Source organism: Amphiprion ocellaris, chromosome 21 (genome assembly GCF_022539595.1).
Source record: "Amphiprion ocellaris isolate individual 3 ecotype Okinawa chromosome 21, ASM2253959v1, whole genome shotgun sequence".
Taxonomy (NCBI): Eukaryota; Metazoa; Chordata; class Actinopteri; family Pomacentridae; genus Amphiprion; species Amphiprion ocellaris.
In genome coordinates this window covers 554,911-560,839 of record NC_072786.1, presented here as the reverse complement: position 1 = coordinate 560,839, position 5,929 = coordinate 554,911, and the positions used below count along the sequence as shown (strand labels likewise).

Below are 5,929 nucleotides of genomic sequence, written 5' to 3'. Positions count from 1 at the left end.
TTCTTCTATAACAATTTATTGAAGCTGTTCTAAATGAAACGTTGGTTCTGTTCCATTCTAAAATCCTTTATTGAAGCTGTTCTAAATGAAACGTTGGGGTCTGTTTTGTAAATCTCCTCTCCTGGAGGGTTCTAATCTCTGCTGAAGCTCATCATTATTGTCCATATTTGGGTCACACTTCCTGTGGACTCGCCTTATTTGCATAATCACGTGATTCTGTTCATTCATTAGTTCAGATCTCCAGAACTGTGGTTCTGTTCAATAGAACCTTAGAACCAGCTCTGTGTTCTGTTCTATTTATTATATTTATTACTAGTGTTAATGTGAAACTGAGAGATTCACTATCAGAACCAATAGAACCTAATAGAACCCAACAGAACCTAATAAAACCTAGTAGAACCTAGTAAAACCTAGTAGAACCTGATAGAACCCAATAGAACCAATAGAACCTAATATAACCCAGTAGAATCTTAGAACTAGCTCAGTGTTCTGTTCATCGGGTGAAACTTTCTCTGAACTCTTTAACATTTAATAAATAAACCTGAAGGATTCAGTTTGGGTTCAGTTTAAATGAAGATTTTCATCCAGCAGATGTCAGAATTTCACATGAACAGGAAATATCTTCATTTTATTTTCATTTATTTTATTCTATTTTACTTTGAGGATGTGTTGTTTTGTCTCAATATTTAACATTTCATGTCTTATTTGATTCTATTTCTTCTCTCTGTGATGCTTTCATTTCATTCTGACTGATTTTGTGTCTAACTTTGGTTTTATTTGGATCATTTTCTGTCTCATATTTCCAGTCTGATGTCTCTTCATGGTAGTTTTATGGTAATTTTGTTTAAGATAAATTTAAGACTAAAGATATTAATTATATATATTATTATGTATAAAAATATAATATACTGACAGCAGTAAAAACCTTTGAGGTGCTTTTTTTCTGTTATCTGCAGATTAAACGGTTTTAATGTGAAATAAAACTCCTTTTATGAAACATATCCGGTAGTTTTACCTCTGACTGAAGCGGTTTTAAACTAATAAAACTATATATATTTTTTAAATCTCTAACTGGTTTTAATGAAGCTGCTGCGGGCAGAGATGGCTGATCGAGGCTTTGTTGAAGCTTCGACACTTCATTCAAAACATGGTTCATTACTCGAGGCCTCAATGACACACAGTACTCGAGTAGGACATCTAGTGGTCAATAATATGAAGTGCAATCAAGACGTGGTCGGTTCATGGATTGTTTTGGATTTGATTCGCCATGCACACATTCTTCTTTGACTACACTAGATGATTGTATGGGTTCTAGTGGACACAAAAATAATATGACTAGTAATAATAATGACAATAACTATTGAAGAGCACGTTTCTTATTTGCCATGTTTGTCTGTAACCCTATATACTCTTCACTTATATTCTGTGTTATGAAACATTTAAACGGTGCTGCTCCATTCATGAGATGCTCTACAAATACAGACTGATGTCATTTTCACATGGGGCTGGTGCAAATAAAGATTATATGGATTGTTATGGATTTTGGCAAAGTATGTCTTGGGGTTTATTGGTAAAGAGGTCAGCAAAGAGGGTGTGTTTATGTAACTGGTTATGAGTTTTTATTGAGAAATAATTTATCAACAGTTTTGGGACTCAAGCAGTTCCTTCTTTTACTCACTATCTCCCCAGCCTTAGAAAAAAAACCTGTTCACACGGCACAGATGAGGCTGAGGTACACAGGAAATGTTTGGCTCCATTGTACAAGTTTGGGTAAACGGTTTTGTGGGTTGCCCAGTAAGCCAGTGGGTCTGCCGTTCTTTCTACAATTGCATTCGCTGTGGCGCTTTGCATTTGCCAGGCTCTACTTGCGTCTTCGTCCAATAGGCTCCACAGTTGAACTGAAAAATATTGAAGATCATCATCATCATCACCAGAAATGTCAGTCATTCCCTATTCAGAAGAGAAAAAAAATACCTGTGGAAGGTGCTGCTGGTGGTGGAGGACGAGGCTGTGGTGGTGCTTGTGGCGTAGATGACTGCTGCTTGGTATTCTTTATGTTAATTGTTGTGCATTCTGTTATTAAACGTTCTTTCACACTGGCTGCCACTCTGATTGGTGAATCCAAAAGTTTTGAACTGCAGAGCCACAAGTGTAGCAACAGTCAGTGAACTGTTCTTTTCTTTGGTTTGTAGTCTGTCAGCTAAGCACCTGACAAGGTTCTGTGCCAGGTGTTGTGCATGGGGGTGGTGAGTTGGGAATATATATATATATATATATATATATATATATATATATATATATATATATATATATATATATATATATTATCTATCTATCTATCTATCTATCTATCTATTCTCTACGAAATACGAAATCTATCTGACATACTACTCTCTCAAAGCAAATCACGGCAACAATAGCAAAAAAAACAACCTACTCTGCGAAAAACAATTCAAATGAACAACACTAAATAGGGATCTCCTATCCCGGGACACTCGATCCCGCTGAGTGATTCACATAACAAACCGAACCAATCAGGTGATTCGAAGCAGTTGAGTGCTTCAAACGTCACCGAAGTGATTCAAACGTCACGAGTCACGTGACCAAACCACGCCTCGGCACAGTGGCTCGATACGTTTGGTTCATGAGCTACAGCGCATGTGTCGAAGCCTCGGATATCAGAGGACCATCGCTAGCTGCGGGTCCGTTCTGAGCATGCGCAGAGCGGCTGGTGGAAGAAGTTTGGATCAAACTCGGTTCCGGTTGATTCGCCGTTTTTCATCAACATAACGTCACCTTTCCGTCCCAGGGGGGACCTGGACCGTGAGTCGCCGTTTACCTGCTCAGGTGAGGCGGCAAAAGAAGCGCGTGCAGCTGAAAACAGGAAGTTAAACAGACGTGAAACAGTTTCCAGGTCGGTCTGCTGCTAATTAGAGCCTTTAGCTAACAGCCTCACCTGGCCAGGTGTGCCTGTCTTCGACTTTACTTCCATAAATACCTGTGTTCAGGGTCTGTGAGCGCATTTAGGTGTATTCCGTCCAGGTGTGGTTCCGTCCAGATGAGCAGAACTGGAGCAGCTGGCAGAATCAGGTAAGTTCACCTGAACACAGCAACTAAAGCAGGTCGACAGTCTGGAGGTTCTCTGCAGCAGATTCCTGTCAAACTGTCCTCACAGTGTCTGAAATATTCACTGGAAGTTACAGAGTCAGCATTAAATAATTCCAGAATGATTACTAAATATTTCCAGAAAAAAAATCCAGAATGATTACTAAATATACCCACAATAATTCCTGAATATTCCCAGAATAATTCCTGAATCATTATTAAATATTTCCAGAATAATTACTAAATATTTCCAGAATATTTCCAATATATTTCCAGAATAATTACTAAATATTTCCAGAATGATTCTTAAATATTCCCAGAATAGTTCCTGAATCATTATTAAATATTCCCAAAATATTTCCAATATAATTCCAGAATAATTGCTAAATATTCCCAGAATAATTCCTGAATCATTATTAAATATTCCCCAAATAATTCCAGAATGATTACTAAATATTTCCAGAATGATTCCAGAATTAAAAGTGTTGTTATTTTAACACTACAGTTTATGTTAATATCATTAATAACCTTACAGCTTAAACTCTGTGTGTCTTGTGTGTGTTTTAAATTAAACTTCAGCTCCCATCATGCATCGGTCAAACTGCTGCTTTACGTCACATCATGATGTCGTATATTCTGCTGTTAGTCTTCATTCAGCTTCAAATGGATGATTTTTCCTGTTTTCCATCCAATTCTATTTTTAATTCTACCATATATATATATATATATATATATATATATATATATATATATATATATATATATATATATATATATATATATATATATATATGTGTCTGTGTCTGTATATATGTGTATATATATATATATATATATATATATATATATATATATATATATATATATATATATATACATATGTATATATACATACATACATACATACATACATACATACATACATACACACATAGTGTGTGTGTATGTATTAAAACTAAATCTCTGTAAGTGATCTTAGTGCAGCCTGATGACAACCAGCCAACAGGAAGCTGCTGATCTTTGTCTGTTCAGATGAATCTTGTGGAAACCTTCAGGAAATATTCCAGTCTGACTCCATCATTTGTTTATGTGAAACTTCCTCAGAGCTGATAATCAGCAGAGTTTCCTCCCAGACCTCCGGCTCTGATCCAGACAACTGAAGTTCATAGAGGTCTAGATGTCCATAGAGGTCTAGATGTTCATAGAGGTCCAGATGTCCATAGAGGTCCAGATGTCCATAGAGGTCCAGATGTCCATAGAGGTCTAGATGTTCATAGAGGTCTAGATGTCCATAGAGGTCCAGATGTCCATAGAGGTCCAGATGTCCATAGAGGTCTAGATGTCCATAGAGGTCTCGATGTCCATAGAGGTCCAGATGTCCATAGAGGTCCTGATGTCCATAGAGGTCCAGATGTCCATAGAGGTCCAGATGTCCATAGAGGTCTAGATGTCCATAGAGGTCCAGATGTCCATAGAGGTCTAGATGTCCATAGAGGTCCAGATGTCCATAGTGGTCTAGATGTTCATAGAGGTCTAGATGTTCATAGAGGTCCAGATGTCCATAGAGGTCCTGATGTCCATAGAGGTCCAGATGTCCATAGAGGTCTAGATGTCCATAGAGGTCCAGATGTCCATAGAGGTCCAGATGTCCATAGAGGTCCAGATGTCCATAGAGGTCTAGATGTCCATAGAGGTCCAGATGTCCATAGAGGTCCAGATGTTCATAGAGGTCCAGATGTCCATAGAGGTCCAGATGTCCATAGAGGTCCAGATGTCCATAGAGGTCCAGATGTCCATAGAGGTCTAGATGTCCATAGAGGTCCAGATGTCCATAGTGGTCTAGATGTTCATAGTGGTCTAGATGTTCATAGAGGTCTAGATGTTCATAGAGGTCCAGATGTCCATAGAGGTCCTGATGTCCATAGAGGTCCAGATGTCCATAGAGGTCCAGATGTCCATAGAGGTCCTGATGTCCATAGAGGTCCAGATGTCCATAGAGGTCCAGATGTCCATAGAGGTCTAGATGTTCTAACCCTTATCTTTCTATCCTACTCTGTAGCCATTTTATATTTAAACATGTTTTAAATGATCTGTCCATACCTATTTAGGCTCTTTGTTTTGGGTGTACCAGTCGAATCAGGTACACAAAACCTTATGTTCTGTACTGTGTACCACTGTATATGACCGATAAATTAGATATGATTTGAACTATGGATCCATTTGTACATTTACACTAAACACCAGCCTGGATGAAACATTTTCCACTAATTCTGCTGGAAAGAGATGAAATTCTCCAGATTCAGACAAAATATTTTACAAAATTTTAACTTTGTGTCTCAGATGGTAAATCAGTGAACTGGGAGCAGCAACATTTACTGATTTAGAATAAGACAAGGTGTTTCATGAATGAAGTTTATTCTTATTCTTCTTCTTATTATTATTATTATTGTTGTTATTATTATTATTGTTATCCTGAAGTCAAACCAGATGTGTTACAGGCGTGTTGCAGACGTGTTACAGGCATGTTTAAGATGCGTTACACACGTGTTACAGAAGGGTTACAGGCGTGTTACAGACCTATTACAAACCGTGCTTCATACCTGTGCCAGAGCTGCAGGAGGAGGATGTAGAGGATGAAGAGCAGCGTTGTATCTCAGACGTTACATCACTTCTCCCACCTGCAGTCTTGACTCCTCCCATACATATTATGACGTGGCTCGACACGGTATCATCCAGGTGTCAGGTACCGACGGCTCACCTGAGCTCATGTTTACTGGTCCTCTGTGGGTTGTTTGGTGGATTGAAAGCGTTTGTCTGCAGGTGA

The 5,929-nt window shown here is 38.2% G+C and overlaps 1 pseudogene; it reads left to right on the top strand.

The window, feature by feature from the left end:
- Positions 1-5,635: 5,635 nt before the first annotated feature.
- The window catches only part of LOC111571020 (rho GTPase-activating protein 8-like), a 7,315-nt pseudogene continuing 7,021 nt past the window's right edge, over positions 5,636-5,929 (top strand).